The sequence below is a fragment of the Dermochelys coriacea genome, chromosome 1, assembly GCF_009764565.3.
Source record: "Dermochelys coriacea isolate rDerCor1 chromosome 1, rDerCor1.pri.v4, whole genome shotgun sequence".
Lineage (NCBI taxonomy): Eukaryota > Metazoa > Chordata > Testudines > Dermochelyidae > Dermochelys > Dermochelys coriacea.
In genome coordinates, this window is record NC_050068.2 from 49,610,112 (window position 1) to 49,627,969 (window position 17,858).

Sequence of the window (17,858 nt, forward strand, 5' to 3'; positions counted from 1 at the left end):
ATGACTGGAATTCCCTTCCCCAGAGAGGTAACCTCAGTGCGAGAGGATAACCCAACATCATCTGGAAGGAGGGTCCCAACTATGGGAAGTTTTCCCACTGTTCCCTTTGACTGCTCTCTTTCTCTGGGCCTTTCATCCTCCTTAACAGCGCGGGGGTTGTCTGACCGGAGGTGGGACAAATCTACAGTGTCCCAGAAAGCCTCATCAACATACCTCTCTGCCTCCCTTAGCTCCTCCAGTTCTGCCACCCTGGTCTCCAAAGCCTGTACATGGTCTCTGAGGACCAGAAGCTCCTTGCACCGAGTGCACACATATGCCACCCACCCACAGGGCAGGTAATCATACATGCTACACTGAGTGCAATAAACAGGATAGCCCCCACTCTGCTGCTGGGCTTCTGACTGCATTTTCTCCTATAGTTACGTTGGTTAATGATAGGGTTTTGTTTAAATCAATAAGTTTTTATTATAGTTTAGTGTAAAGGTTTTAAAGAATGGCAAGTGTACCTTGCCCCCTTCCCAACTCCCTCTTGAAACTCCCTGTTAGCGGCTCCTGGTTGCAAAGCTCCCTTGTCGCTTCCTTACTGCTTTATAAAGCCCTGGCCTCCTTGATAGCCCCACACCCTGACTAAGGCTCAGCCAATGAACAGAGGCTTCTAGATTTCAAACCTTGTTTAGAAGCTCACAGCTTCCAACTGCCAGCCACAGCACATGGTCCTTCAAACAAACAAACACAAGCTCAGCACACAGCATGTAACCCCCAAACACAAACACACACTACAGACAGCCACTTACCCCAAGGGTCCCGTATTTGCTCCTCCTTCACCTGGAGAACTCCCTGTTAGCGGCCCCTTAACACTAAACTGTGGTGTTAAACTAGAGCACATCCCAGAGGGGAGCATGGAGATGCACCAGCCCAGAGGAAATTCCCAGAAGTTCAGTGACTGAGGCACTCACTGTGCCTCCAAGATTTCAGAGGAAACACAGTCACTGATACACCCTTTGATGGGGTGAAACGTGTTCCTACCCATGGCAAGCCATGGCAAGCCCTCAGCTGGCTGATGGCAGGGGTTTGGTGTGGGCTACTCCTCACTGTTTTGTGGAGAGTGCAAGGACTGGGATTGTAGACTAGAGCTGAATGAAAAATTGAATTTCCAACCTGTGCGAAATTCCAATATTTTAACACTTATTTTTGTTCTAATGTAGGAGTAAAAGTTGAAATATCACAATCTTATGTGGAATGATAAGTTTTCAAAAAACTTTGGTTAAATGTCACAATGTTTTACTTTGATATTTTTTGTTGAAATATTTCTGTTTGTTTGAACCAAATCAAAATGCCTTGTTTTGAGTCAGTTCAACACAAAATTGCATCTGCTTATGGTGCTGTGGAGCCTCATATGAATTGTTGTTTGGATACCTCTTTCCTTTGGCCAGACCTGGGTGATTTCGTGTCATCCATTGAACTCAGTGAGGAAGGGCAAGATATTAAAAAACTTTTGACACAAAGTGATTGAGTGACAGGAGAAATTCTTCTATTGTTAAATGAAATTCAATTCTTACATTTATACTCTCAAAGTAAAAAGGAAAGAAAAATGACTGGCTAAATGCTTTAGCAAGGAAAAATAACTAAAATGATCCAAAACGAGGGAGAAAGGTATTCACTAATAAATCTTCATCTGAACCAGACAAGCTCCCTTCATTTGCATCTTCATTTTTCTTAAACTGAGCCAACAACACACACTTGAGTCTCGCATCATCACAGTCACTCAACAATAACAGGTTCTATTCTTGACAATAACTATAATTACCTAATTAGCTGCCAGGTTGCATTCAGTGTTTGAGCTTAGAGAGCTCTGTTGCAGAAAGAGGCATGTGTAGAGACTGGATCTAGGAATATTTTGGAAGAGGCAGAGGGTTTTTTTCCTCTCTCATTTTTACTGATTTCACCATCTATGTCTTAGTAAAATCCCATTCTCTTACTTTCCCTAAACTGTGAGGTGACCTGTCCCCTGAACATAAGTGTAATGCCCTTATCCTACCCAGTTACCTCCTCTAGGACCACTGTTCTTGTAGATTTGACGGAGAGGCATAGATTCCTTGGGTCCTTCCTCCAGCCTCAGCTGAGAGTTTTCTTCATCTCATCCCAATACACACTCTTTCTCTGTGAAAGTACCAGGGGTGCTGCTGGGAAGGAAAAAAATTCTAACTCTTGTCTAACCCCCTAACCAGCCACCTTATATATGGGGACTCCCAAGAAATAACAGAGATATAAACAATATATCAAACCAGGTAATTGTATTAAACAAAAGGTGAACATTTAATTAACAATGCAAACACATACTCTGAGGGTCACCAGCGCCCAACCCTGTGACTTACGCCAGAGGGGAATAAAGTCACCTTGATACATGTGCTATGGTGGGGCTCTAGCTGGCTAGTGAGGGTGGTGTGTTCAGTAGTAGCAGAGAGCAAGTTATACAGTCTGTTTGGAAGATACCTATCCACTGTGGACCTGATTACCTAACTAAGGGTTGATGCACTCACAGTCTCCATGAAGTGGATGAGCCTCAGATTCAGATCCTGGCCTGGTTCCCTCAGCAGCTGTAGGAGGGGACTCAGTTGAGGTCCACACTATCCTATGCTGGTCATGTAGAATTTTCACTACCAAACGTTTACTGATTTTGCTCCAAGGTACCTCTCCCCGTAGAGGGACTCAGGGAACAGGTGCAGACTATAGACAAATAATTGACAAAATCCTAATTTGTTATTCTATAAAGCCCAACTATAGGTTAGAGCAAGCAGGAACTCCTGATTGAGCAATAAGAAATATTTCTTGCCACGTGGTAACTGCATTAGCTAGAGAGCAAATGGGAAAATTAGTCCTACACTAAATGGGAGCTTTCCAATCTGAACCCTATAAACCAAGAGCTACTATGAACAGGGACCAGAACAAGCTTAGGACTATTGCTTCCAAGTACCTGAAGGCCAGTTTTCAGGGATGACCCTGCATGCAGGCATAGGACTCCCAAGCTCACCAGAAAGCATGTCCTCCCCTCAGTGCTGGCTCCTCCTCTCCTTAGGCCAGCCCCTGAGGAGCCATGTTGTATCAGGAGAACCTTCCTCACTGGTTAGGCTAACTCATTTCCCTAGGCTTAACCTGTCAATCATTCTCACTTTAATCCTTTTCTCTTTCTCACCTTCCTCCTTTTGAGCAGGTGTACTGGTGACCTCGCAAGGACATGCTGCAGTAACTCCCCTGAGCTGGCAGAGACCCCTTTCACTCGAATTAGTGTCTCCCCTATTTCCCTCTCAATTGTCTCGCATTCAGGACTCTGAGTTTGCCCTTGGTCCCCTTCCTCCTGGGGACAGCATGCTTCTCCCTGAATTATTAGCACAGACATCCAGGAACCAAAGTCAGCTCCACAGGGTTACTTAAGGACTATGCAAGCCTATGGCTGCTGCTAGTACTAGTTGGGCAGGGAGGGGTGGGGCCATAGTCCAGCCTCCCTCCCCCCAGTGGCCAGTGAAGGTGGCTAGGCATAGAGAACATAAGAATGGCCATACTGGGTCAGACCAAAGCTTCATCTAGCCCAGTATTGTGTCTTCCAATGCCCCAGAGGGAATGAACAGAACAGGTAATCATCAAGTGATCCATCTCCTGGCATCCATTCCCAGCTTCTGTCAGACAGAGGCTAGGGACACTATCCTGGCTAATAGCCTTTGGTGATAGCCTTATCTAGTTCTTTTTTGAACTCTGTTATAGTCTTAACCTTCACAACATCTTCAGGCAAGGAGTTCTACAGGTTGACTGTGCAGTGTGTGAAAAAAATACTTCCGTTTGTTTGTTTTAAATCTGCTGCCTATTAATTTCATTTGGTGACCCCTTGGGAAGATGACTACATGCTCACTGCCTCCTAGAGCAGTGGTTCTCAAACTTTACCAGACCATAGCCCCCATTGTCATATGATACACCACCCGGGGGTCCATATTCCATCCTGTCAGGATCTAGCTGGGACCCCCCTCACTCAGCAATATGCCAAGGGCAGGTAAGATGTTCCCCTGCAGGTGGAGAACCCCCAATCTTGAACTGCTGCTGGGTGATCTGCCTCCTAATTGCCCCAAATGTGGGCCTATGTCTGAAAAACACCATAGAGACCTCATGTACAAATAGTTTAGAAAAGCTTCAGACAAAGCTCCAAACACTTCAGACCAGATCTTCAGCTGGCACAAAGCAGCAGAGCTCCATCAAAGTCAGTTTACACGATTTGTGGATCTTGCCCTTTGTCTCAACAAAACCCTGGGTCAATTTCTGAGTCAGACAAAACTGCCATTTACTTCAGTGGGATCAAGATTTAGCACCGTATTGCTAGGGGTTCATTGGAGCAAAAAATGTGCTTGGCTCCAAAGCCAGACAAATGTGTTCACTGTATCAAGCTTCAAGTCATGATCTTGCACTAGTGAAAATAGCAACATAACAGAGGACTGCCTCAGCATGACGAGATAAAAAAAAATTCTGATGAAGATTTGTAATAACCTAAAAGAAATTTCATACATCACTGGAGATAAGGAAAACTGAAAATAAAATAGATTGGGGTTAGATTTCTTTTTAATAATGTCAGCCAAAATGTTCCAGTCAGTAGTTTGAACACACCATGGATGAGGACAGATTTACCACTTCACTTCACTGAATAATAATTTCAAAGCTTCGATAAAATTCTTTGTAATGGGAGATGGTAAAGCTTAAACTTCCTGTCAACGAAAACAGAGAAATCATACATTTTGATAAAATGCCTTAGTGATGCTTGAAGTGGAATACTGAAAAAGAGAAAATGAATTGTAAAGGACGATGAAAGGAATCCTTAGAGCACCCAGCATGCCAAACAGAATTGTGTCCAGTCCTCCTATGATGTAAAGGAGCAGCTGTAAAGCTGGGTGAAGGGATGGGTTTGTAAACTAAAACTGGTGGGAAACTGAGGGGATTTATAAGGTTCCTTCATAAAGGATGTGGAGTAACTACCTCACTTCCTACTTTGGGGGAAAAGCAAATACAACATTGATTGTGTTGTATCATAGGCCTTTTCCTAAAACTGGTCAAATTATTCACTGCAAATAAAATAGAGGAATTTAGCCCTTTTTAGTGTTTACAAGATGACAGTGATTTCTAAGAATATATTAATCTTCCATGACTATTTGCTGCACACTTTATATGAAGAAATTTCAGCCTATGGGTTGTTAGAGAACTATTCAATTTAGTTATTTGCTTTTCACACCAATTAATTGGTCACCCAATTTAACATGATGTTGTTTCTGCTCTCAGACTGGAGGACAAAAAAGGAGGGCAATTAACAGCTAATAATGAAAAACAAGCATTTCCTGTACAAATTCTTGAACCAATAATCACTCATGCTTTTTAATTTCCTGAAACTTTCAGGATTCACAACAATTTGAATGAATAAATTGGTATCCATCTTAATTCTGCAAAGGGCAAACAATATGAGCCCATAAATAACAGGAGAATGAACTTCATGTTTATTTGCATAAATATATTAGTGAATCACTTTTTGTGTTATCTGATCACCTCTGCTGTTTATATTATGCAAACAATTACCACAGAAATGTAGGATGACTAAGTTATGTAAGTTAATGGTAATGATGGTGAGATCTTAAGGACTGAGACTTTCTATTTTCCTAAAAGATATAACAAATCAAAGAACAACAGTTGGGAAATATATTTCTTAAAAAATCAAAATTTAAACAGGACTATTTTGCAGGCATTTTTGATTAGTTTTTAAGACATCTTGACTAGCAGATTATGCACATTTGCCAAGACGATATGTCATTTTTGTCAATAATGCTGTGTATCAACATAAAGCATTGACATGGGAATACTAAAATCAGGATATCGGTCCAGATGAAAACCAGAATCTCAGTGGATGATAATAGACTATGTCATCATTGACATTTGGAGCCGTACTTTGAACATTGGATGTCTGTGAAGAATTCGCACATGCATCTGTTGAATTCTCCAGATTTCCAATGACCTGTGCAAAAGGACATTTGTGCTTGGAAAATGGAAAATTGCACTCATAGGTAGAGGTGGGCGGAATTTTCTGCTAAAACTTTTTTTTGCCGAAAAACAGATTTGAGTCAACCGAAACATTTTGCAAATTTATGTAGATTTTGGCCACCTGTTTGGGTTGAAATGAGAAGAGAAAACTTCAGAAATGTTTTGATTTTTTTTTTCAGTCTAAATTCACAAGAGCATTGAGGCACACTCAGAAAACAGGAGGAGGAGGAGGTAATGCTGCTTCCCATATAACTTTTAGCCCAGTAGTTAGAGCACTCACTTTCAGAGTAGGGACCTGAATATAGGTCTTCCCGTCCTTAACCACTAGTCTATAGGGTATGTGGGAGCCCGGTGTGTATACACAAAGGTGTATCCGCATCTGATCCGCAAAAATTATCTCTGGATATCTGCATCCACGGATGCAAGTATCTGCAGATATCTGCAGATTTGCAGGGCTGTACACTGGGGGCCAGGTTGACGCTCCGAGGCAACCCCCGCACCAGAGCGTGGTCAGGGAAAGCCGCTTGGGCAGCTGTGGGGAGCCGGAGCGGAGTTGCGGCCCTCCACCTGCCCTCGGCTGGGCGGGGAGCGAGGGGTGCAGGGACATGGCTGGGGGCTGCTCTCAGCCCCTCCTGTGCACTGCAACTCTGCACGGCTCTACACTGCCCTGGCTTAGGGGAGGGGGGACACCTCTGGAGCTGCCTGGCGGCTGCTCGGGCCCCCTGCCCAGGGCAGGAGGGGAGTCCGCCAAGGCTCTGCATAGCTGCCTGCCTGGTTCTTACCATGGCCAGGCTGCGACTCCGAGCCGTCCCCCCAGCTGAAGCCACGTCCGGGAAAGCCATGCTGGCAACTGTGGGGAGCTGCAGTCGACCTTCCACTTGCCCTGGCAGGGGGCTCGAGCAGTCCCACTTCCAGTGTCCCTGCCCCCCCAGCCAGTATCTCTGTCCCGCAGCCATCCCACCCAGGGCAGGTGGAGAGACCAAGGCTCCCCACAGCTGCCAGCACGACTCTCACAGACCCCGCTCCGGACAGGGGGGTGGCTCAGAGCTACCCGCCTGACCATGATAAGAGATGGGCAGGCAGCTATGCGGAGCCATGGCGGACCTTTCACCTGCCCTGGGCGGGAAGCCCGAGCAGCCCCCAGCCTGTGTTCCTGCCCTCTAGTCCCCCCCCCAGTATCCCTGCCCCCCCAGCCTTCCCACTCAGTGTCTCTGCCCCCTAGTCCGTGCTGCCCAGTGTCCCTTCCCCCCAGACCCTTCACCCAGGGCAGGTGGAGGGACCTAGGCTCCTCACAACTGCCAGCACTGCTCTCCGTGAACTGGCTCTGCACTGCTATCCACATCTGCGCTGCTATCCACAGAAATGGTCCACAGATATCCGCATCCGCAGATATAAAGCGGACACCCGCAGATTTGCAGAGCTCTAACAGGGCTCCCTCAGTCTCTCCTGTTGAAGCTGTTCCATTTTGTGTAAAACACTTGAGTAGTCATTAGGCCAGAGAGAGAGAGAGCATGAAAATAACTCAATAGACTAGTGATTATGGCACTTCCCTGTGAGGGGAAATGGGTGGGTGCTAGGCCTTGCTCTAGAGTGGGGATTTGAACTTTGCTCTCTCACATCTCAGGTGACTGCTTTAACCACTAGGTTAAATGATTGCAAGTGGGAGGGAGGCACCACCTCCTCTGCCTCAGTTTTGTGAAGCTAGTCCTTCATTTTCTTTGCATTTAAAAAAGCTTAACAATAGCCCAACATGAAATGTTTCATTTCAGGTAGAACAAAAAGTTTCATTAACCCAAAATGAAATTTTTCCAATGCTTTTGATTTGCCATAATTTTTTTTTTAAAAAAATCAGTTTTGATTTGACATGAACTGAAACTTTTTTTCATTTTTTTCAGAACTGCCAGCGAAATGAAAACTTGCATTGTTGTATGCAGTGTAGTTGTAGCTGTGGCAATCTCAGGATGTTAGCAAGACAAGGTAGGTGAGGTAATATCCTTTATTGAACTAGAAGTTGGTCCAATGAAAGATATTACCTCACTCACCTTGCCTCAGTGAAATGAAAAATCAGTGATCAACACAGCTCTACTCATAAGTACCTGTTTTCTGCATGCAGTTTCTTTCTAATGAAAATCCAGGGCGTGATAACACAATGAATGCATGCACATCTCACAAATCTAAAAATGTAGCATGGAAGTCTGTCTCCATGAATGACAATAGGGGTTTTCAAATGACTTGTATTGGAGCAAAATGGTGCACATTTTGTTTTTAATTCTGGCTTTTCATATATTTTGAATGCACAGAAATTTAAATTAAGAGTGACTCCACTGAAGTCAATGGAGTTATAACACTGTAAAACCAGCGTAGCTAAGGGCAGAATCAGGACCTTTGTATTTAATCCCTAATTCCATTTATTTATGTTTATAATCCTACTTGGGCTGACATGAATCAGGGCGGTTGCTAATAGGTAATCACTTTTAGTGCTGATTAATTAATGGACCTTCATTTTTCAAAGATGTAGGAATATTTCTTCTGCATATTCTACACTTTCTCTTTCCTGTTCATGCAACCAGTTAGCTGCTGTAAGTATTTGTGTGTGTTGGAGAGAGGGAGCCAGACTTAGCATTTTGTAGGCTCCAACATACACAGGAATAATTCAAGTGCTGGGAGACGTGGTGGGATAAAGTGAGAAGACTCTCCTTTAAAGGTTATTATTTTAAAAACAACCTTTCAAATGCGGAAAAGTAGAAGTAACAGTTGAATGTTGTCACTGCACTAACCACAGAGTACACCACTCGCATTTGAAGGCTAAAGATAGCTACACAAGTCATGGCAGAGAGCTGCCTGAGGCCAGAGACTCCAAGAGAGGGGCGTCCTGGAGCTGGCTACAGGCAGTAGCATTGCGGATGCGGAAAAAAAAATTTAAAACAGCCTTTATAAAAGTTCTTGCTCAAAAAACAGTCTTTTACAAGGTTCAATTGAACATGAAAGCAACAGACAGAGGTCACAGGACATCAGTTGGAAGGCTTTTTTAAAAAATGGGAATGAAACACATGCAATCACATTAGATACATACTGTCTCAGAGAAATATTCCTCCTGATAGCCTAAGGCATTAAGGTACTGGCCAACAGCTCTGTGTGTGTGTGTGTGTTTGAAAGAGTTACAGCTACCAGTGTTGACCCCAAGAGAGGTTAATAAGACGAGGTGAAGAGAGGGAGAGGGAAAGAAGAGTAAAAAAGGCATTATTTCCATTGTCACACAGCATCCAAAAGCTTTCTAGTGGAATACAGTATGCTGCTGCTAGAAGCATATCGTATACTATGCTATACTATATACAGTACCCACAGCTGTCCAAAACATCAAAATCATTGCTATTGTTACTACCAGCTCAACTAATATGTATATATATATATGGAATACATATATATATATATGGAAGAGAGAGAGAGAGAAAACCTGTTAGTATGGAAAGAGCAAGCTGAAATATGAGAGGTTTTTTTTTAAAAAAAAGCTGAACATTTTAATAGTTTGTTCAATTAAAAATAAACACGTAAGGAACTGCACAGAGTGACAAACCCTAAAATGGTATATTTGGCTATCAGTTCTCAGTTGTAGATGATGATCTGATTAAGGTGACAGTACAGAGGAACCATTCAGAACTAGAGAAAGGAAATAAAGAGGATAGCTGTGCAGAGGAAGAACAGAGGTGATATATATAGGTGATTATATATAGGAAGCTCAAGATAGTGAAGTGTGACGTCTGAAAGGTGATAAGAGAAGGAAATAGCACATCAGCACTAATTCAAGTACTTAAGATGCACAGAAAAATACACTGTGCTACATATGACAATACATGTAATGAACTGTGAGTGAGTCATATGTCCCATTTATAAAAAAATGGATCAATAGAAGAGTAAAGAAGGAGGCTCTTGCTTTTTTCTGTAGCATTAAAACAGCTGTAATATATAGGATATTTCTGGAAGACATCAAGAACTGTGAAAGAGATGTGACTGCAACAGTATTGCTGCATCTCCAGTAGTGTCCAGCTTCTCCATTACACCCGCTAATCCTAGTAGTTTTCTAGTCAGAAGTCCTTTTCCACTTTCAGTCTCTCTCACCTTTCCTTCAAGCTTTTTGAAACCAAACTCATTTGCCAGACAGCAACTTGTTATTTCAAAGACATATGAAAAAGAAAAATAGTTTCAATCATTCTGAAGCAGTTACCATCGTAACATTGTACTGAAATGATTGTACTGGACTTGGTGCCTCAGCGCAAAGTAACACACATATGTTTTAGAGAGCTTTTAAACTATTTGGCACCAAAACACCTTATGCCATCCAGAGAATATTTTTCAAGTATAAGTGTTTCTGCAACATATGAAGCATTGGCTTCCAGACTGAACATGTCTTTCAAAGATACAGTTGGTGGTGTGGTACGTGCAACCTCAGACATCTGGAGTAGCTTTCAGCCAGGACCTATACTGCTTTTGGCAGCACACTGGGTCTCTTTCACATCTGATGGAAATGAAAAAAATCCCCAGATACTGGCTCTTCTCCAAATGTAGCACTTTTCTTGGATCATACCTCAGACTAAACCCTGGATGAGCTGAACAGAGAGAGACATTATTGGCTTATTTTGCAGAATCTGTCCATGGTTTTATTGTAGCTGACAATCATTCCAACCTAGAAAAGGCATGACCACACAGAGGCTTTGTGCATAGATATTGTTTTACCTGCTGTTTGAATTTGGTGTTTGTACTCCTTCATTGAAGAATGCAAGGTAAATCAAATCTTTCACTTGAATAACTAAAAGTATATGCACATAAAATACAGGGGAAATATAATCAACTTGTATACTAGCAAACCAGGATAACATCAGAAGGTAAAAATACAGTTTTCAATTGCTGGAGAAAAAAGAGCCACTGAGTGGTGCATATGCTGAACAATAGTTCCGAGATTCCTCTGCAGTGCATCCATGTTAGAATTGTTGCATCTAAATCCTGTGGGCTTTTGAAGGAATTGTTGCAGAAGTGAGACACAGCTATCATTTTTCAAGTAATCCTCTTGGATAAGAGTCTGAGATACAAACTGATTTTAATCAAGGACAGTGTGATATAACTGGAAAGTCAGCTTACTGGTAAAGCTTCTTTTGGTACCACTGAGTAGCCACAAAGGATGATTAAAAAAAAAGAGTAGAGAAGTCAAGTAGGTATCAAACTGTGCTCAGATGGGAGCATCCCATAGCACAGTGATAAAATTGTGAGTCCCAGCAGCTCCCAAATCCATAACACTACCACCACAGAGGAAGCGAGCCTTTTAAAGGAGTTGGGCTCAGCCCATCCTTGCCTGGTTGGCCCACTTCTTTGGTGAGGGTATTGAAAGTCCTAAATCATGTGATTGACAGAAGTCCTCCTAGGAATTATAAGGAGCAACCTGTACTCAGTATGAAAGAGCAATTATATGAATTTGAAAAAATTTGGATCCCGTTTCTAGCTATCTTTGGATAAAAAATATTGAGATGGCTCAAAGAATGCCAGACCTCCATTCCACTGAACCTCTTCTCTTTTCCCCTCTTTCCCATGGTCCTCTCCCTATTCATGGATGTCTACTCCTATTTCATTACTGTTGCCCTCCCCCTAATATGTTATGTCTTTGTAGCGTGGTCTGGTTTTGTATTGTCTGGTCTACTGGAGATCCCATGAGGTGTGTGGTATCCAGAAACATATACAAGCCATAGGTCAGTTATGGTTTTTGTACTTTGCATTATCTATTTCTTTGTGAAAATCAATAAAAAAAAATAAATCACACAAAAAGAGGAGGCTGTAGCATTGTTGTGAGAGCTGCATGAGCTAAAGCCTGTAACTGGAGCCACAGAAAGACCCTGGGCGGGGTTTGTAAACTGGAGAGACTTTTAAGATGTCCTAAGAAGGAGGCAAGGTAGCAAGTGGCTTTGTGAGGAGTGAAGCAGAGTTTGAGGGCAGACAGCCTGTTTGTGGTATATGGTCTCAGGGCTAGAGCCCAGAGAAGAAAGAGCCCCCTGGAGATGGTGCGGAAGAAACTGCCATATATCTTCTGCTGCACCATGAGATAGGGAGCTGAGTCTTGCAAGGTACTGAATGGTCTGGGGAGGTCAGTGAAAAGGCTATTTAATAAGTGGCAGAAGGACTTATTGAGCCTGCTGGTGTGTGTGTGAATTCTTACATTAGTAGTGTTTGTATTTTGGCTGATTCCGAAAAGGGGCTGGACTCCTGTAGTTCCTTAGCCAGAGGGCCAAATCCCCAATGCCCATATCACTTCTCCACCTGGGGAAGACAGTGGACTAACTTCAAAGGGGAAACAGAGGTGTAGAAATGCAATTTCATGATGGGATAGGTAGACACCTCTAAAGCTAGAAAATGACTTAATGATAGCAACAAACCCAAGAACTACATGTCATAAATATTTGAGGCAGTTACAGGTCTATCTTTCCTTTTACTAACTACTGTCCCTCATAGGTTGCCAGTGGGCATAGAACCCAGGATATTCAGAATCATGTCTTTATCACAAGATCTAAAGTTGTAACTTCATTAGCTTGTAGCAGGCTCTAATTGTCTAGGTAGGCAACTGCTAATGGAGTGGATGACACATTTGGCCTGTGTGTTAAACTGTCTTGTATTGTTCCGTTACTTTTCATATTCTCTAGTCACGGGCAGGAGACTTAGTGATATCCATGAAACACTTCTGCCGGCAGCAACCAGGGCAGGGTTCAATATCTAGGGGTTCCTTTTCAACAATACAAAACTGAGCCAGCTCAAGCCCCCACCCAGTAACCTGGGAAAATTACACACCACCCCTGGGCACCTCTGAGAGGCAATATTTCCCCACTCGCAAGCACAGAGTCTGAGTGTAGAAAGAAAAGGAGTACTTGTGGCACCTTAGAGACTAACAAATTTATTTGAGCATAAGCTTTCATGAGCTACAGCTCACTTCATCGGATCACGAAAGCTTATGCTCAAATAAATTTGTTAGTCTCTAAGGTGCCACAAGTACTCCTTTTCTTTTTGCGAATACAGACTAACACGGCTGCTACTCTGAAACCTGAGTGTAGAAAGGAACATTTAATGAAAGGAGGGAAGTTACCCGACATTAATTAGGGAAATGCCACAAGCGGGATTCATAATCATAAAACTGTGAGCAGGACACCCACCCCAGCGTGCGTGGGACAGTGTCTTCCACCTCATGTTCTTGAGTTTTACAACCAAAAGTTCTTTTTCTGTGCCCCTCAGCTCCCTCACTATACCCCACTCACAGTGGTTGTCCTTGGTCCGAGAGGATCCAGGGTTCAGAGGTGCATCTGTGTGAGTTCACCACCCTGCCAGCCGCTACTCCTCACTGCTTGGCCGTCCCGCCAGCTGCTGCTCCTTGCCACCTGACTGCCCCACCAGCTGCAGTTCCTCTCTGCTGGTCATCCTGCCAGCCGCAGTTCCTCTCTGCTGGCTCACCAGCTACTCATTCTTTTCACCAGCTTACCAGCCACTCATTCACCAGCTGACTGACAGTCCCCTTTTGCTGGCACCTGCCTCTCTGCTGTGACCTCTGCACATCAGTCTTCCAGTAATTTTTAGCTCTTAGAAGGCTGGGCAGAAACACAGCCCCACCACAACTGATTTCAGCTCTGATTGAGCATTTAAAATAACAAAGAGGCTCCTAATGAAACCTGTTTAGCTCTTCTTTGAACAGTGGAGAGGAACAGGTTAAACCAGACCAGGGACCCTTGGGAAAAGTCCACACCTCATGGCATTCGAGCCCCTGGCTTAACAAAGTCCTTTCAGCTGAGGGTGCCCCCCTCATTTGAGGCAGGTTAAGCACAGTTGTGCTCCCCTTTATTCATACAATAATGACAATATCTCCCTTCCCCTGTGGCCGGGGCCTAAGCCAGGGGTGCTGGAACTGAGGGGAGCTAGGGGCCAGGGACTTCCCACTTTTTTAAAACTAAACCCGCCCCCTTCTCCTCCTCTTCCCCCCAAGGCCTGCTGTAGGGAGCCACAGTGAACCCTCCACCTGCCCAGTTTGTGGGAGGCTGAGAGCAACTCCCGGACCATGACCCACCCCCCCCAGGCTCCCCACCGGCTGGAGCCAGTGCTCACATTGCCTGCCTGCCTGGTGTTTCAGGCCATGGGATGCTCAGTTCCGTGCACAGCTCCCTGCCCGCCTGGAGCTCTGGGGTTGCGGGGAGTGTTCAGGTGGCCTGGGGCTGGTGGGGGAGGCTCTGGGCTCTGGCGGGGGAGGGGCGGGGCCCTGGGCAGAAGGGGCAGGCCAGCTGGGGGCTAGCCTACCCAAGCCCCTTGTTCACCCGTGGCCCATGTAACAGAATTTCACTACCCCTGCATTCAGTACTAAAGTGATTTGCAACCCAACACCAGCCAAAGTTTTTAGAATCATAGATCATAGAATCATAGAATATCAGGGTTGGAAGAGACCTCAGGAGGTCATCTAGTCCAACCCCCTGCTCAAAGCAGGACCAATCGCCAATTTTTGCCCCAGATTCCTGTATGGCCCCCTCAAGGATTGAACTCACAACCCTGGGTTTAGCAGGCCAATGCTCAAATCACTGAGCTATCCCTCCCACCCCCAGATTACTTTGTGCAACACTGCTTTATCTGCTGGATATCTAAGCAGAGTAGGTGTGTTCATATAAATACAGTTTGCTCCTGAAATCTGTTCCCCCACCCCCAGCTAGCTGTCAGTGGAGAATTCATTCAGATCCTGCTTACATCCATATGTATGGTAGCATCATTTGGCTGTTGTCATGAAAAATAATGGCAGTGACAGCATTGAATCTCTATTGTCATTTGCTTTAGCACAGGCTTTATGACTGTTGCTTTGAGGGCAATAACACTTAGTGGAAACAAGAATATACAGAATAACGACAGCAAAAGTAAACTCTGGCAGGTATAAATGGCTTTCAAATGTACTTCAGGTGATGTACATTCAGAGGAATTATTCAGAACTGCAGGCAGTATGTTTGCAAGCCCACTGTCCATGAACAACAACTTTGTGTGCCTCCCTTCAGCAGTGCCAGAAGGGGTTATGAAGAGGCATATGATTATCACTCACCTCCACTAGATGTCTATCAATAATTCTAGTCACACACCTATGTAGCACACACATGAGCTAAGACATACAAGAACAATCCCTTTGCCTCTTTTGTGTCTTATGTGCAGATAAGCAGTACTTAGTGACAAGAAGAGAAAAAGTACTTGTGGCTCACAAAAGCTTATGCTCAAATAAATTTGTTAGTCTCTAAGGTGCCACAAGTACTCCTTTTCTTTTTGCAAATACAGACTAACACGGCTGCTACTCTGAAACCTGTCATTATATTAGTGATAAGAGACATTGAAAACTTCTAATAAGAATTTAAAAACAAGTTTTCAGAAATAAATGTCTTGGTCACTCTTTATGTTAAGGATCCACTCTATAAAGGACAAATTATTAAGAGATTGTTGATGTCCCAACAGGATGACAAGTTGCTAATAATGATGATATATACTAATGCTATGCTAATGCTATTGCTATATACTGCAGTGGACCTAAACTAATGACTTTAATGTAAAAGGTGTATTTACTGATAGTTTATAAAGTGTGCAATGTTTCTTGTCATTTGACAGAGGCAGGAGATGGGAACACTGAATTACCACTGGAAAGGCAACCAAGAATAACGACCTTCTTGGAATACTGGAGATATCAAACATTTGAAAGACAACTAGGTTAAAGCTCCAGTTTAAAAAACCAACAAAACCCTGGAAGATCTGAAACTCTGGAAGGTACAGTGAGTACACTCAAACGTGTAATGGTTTGAGATTATTGTGATTACTAATTGATGTTGGGAAGAGGCAGAGCTGGATTACACAATAGGCAGACTAAGCACGTGATTAGGGCACCAGCAAAGCAGGGGGCACCAAAAAAAATAAGTGTTTTTTTTTTTTTTTGAAAAAATTTGATATTTCAAAAAAAGCATTGAAGTAGCCATCATGGGAAAAATCAGAACTTTGTTAGACTTCCTTTCACTCCACTACACACTCTTCCCCCATTTTTCTGTTCTCTTTTTATTACTTATCCCCGCAACAGAAACAGCATTGAATCCTAGAGACAAATTTTGCGTATCTACTTACTACTTACTACTCTATAATTGATACACTTGAAGCTCATATGAAGAGGAAAGGTGAAGTGTACAAAGAAGTATCAAGTAGATTTTCTTTTCTAAATGATATGGACTTATCTGTTGAACAATATTCACAAGGTTCCTAAAAGCTAGTTGACTCATACCCTGTTGACTTGAAGCTGAATCTCTGTGGAGAAATATGGCAGTTCCACTGTTATATGCATGCAAAGTTTAAGGAAACAGGAAAAATGAAATTCAGTCACATTGATCTTCATGACAAATATTGAAAGATGGAATACAATATGTATTTCCAAATGTAGAGATCGCACAATGTATTTTTCTAACATTGATGATTACTAACTGCTCTGCAGAACGCTATTTTTCTCAGCTGAAAAGAATAAAAAACCCTCAAAGAACAACAATGTATCAGGACAGATTTGATTTACTTTTCCTATTCATAGAATTTCAGGGTTGTAAGGGACCTCAGGTGGTCACCTAGTCCAACCTGCTGCTCAAAGCAGGACCAATCCCCAATTTTTGCTCCAGATCCCTAAATGGCCACCTCAAGGATTGAGCTTACAACCCTGGGTTTAGTAGGCCAATGCTCAAACCACTGAGCTATCCCTCCTGATAGCTCAGTGGTTTGAGCATTGGTCTGCTAAAAAAACCCCTGGTGATGACACAGACTCCATTGGCTTGGCTAAATCCTAAACACTTGGGATTTGTGTCCCCAGTTCCTGCGGTTTCACACTCCTTGACTAGTGGCTTCTTCCCCCTACCTCATAGCTCTGCTTTCCTTCTTTCTGTTTTTGCCTTCTGTCCAAAAAGAATTTGGCTTAACTGGCAAAGACAATACCTTGCTTTGCAACAGGCCTGTGACAAGAAAGACCAGCTAAAATAATGCTTTAGACAACCTGTCTCTGGTAAAAGATTGTCAGCCTCCATGGGTATGTCTACACTGCATTTAAAAACCCATGCCAGCTGACGTGCGCTTGTGGGGCTCAGGCTGTGGGGCTGTTTAATTACAGTGTAGATGTCTGGGCTCAGACTGGAGCCGGGGCTGTAGGACCCTGCGAGGTTCCCAGAGCTCTTGCTGCAGCCCGAGCCAGACTCTCTACATCACAATTAAACATCCCGCAGCCCGAGTACCGTAAGTCCAAGTCACCTGGCACAGTCCAGTCACAGGTTTTTAATTGGAGTGTCAACATACTCAGGCTAGCTAATAAGACCATGTGCTGCTCCTGTGTTTCTCCAGTGGCTGGGTTGCCTGTGATAGTCAGCATCACAGACAGAAGTTACATGTGCTAGCTGTTCTATGCTCTTCTTTCCACTTCCTACATTTGTCTTAAAGAAAGCTGGATTGGATTTCAACAGCTACAACAGCTCAGACCATCTAAATCAGTGGTGGGCAACCTGCGGCCCAGGGGCCACATGCAGCCCGTCAGTGTAATCCACTGGCGGACTGTGAGACAATTTGTTTACATTGACCATCCACAGACATGGCCGCCCGCAGCTCCCTGTGGCTGCAGTTCCCCGTTCCTGGCCAATGGGAGCTGTGGGCAGCCGTGCCTGTGGATGGTCAATGTAAACAAACTATCTCGCAGCCCGCCAGCGGATTACCCTGACGGGCTGCATGTGGCCTGTGTGCCACAGGTT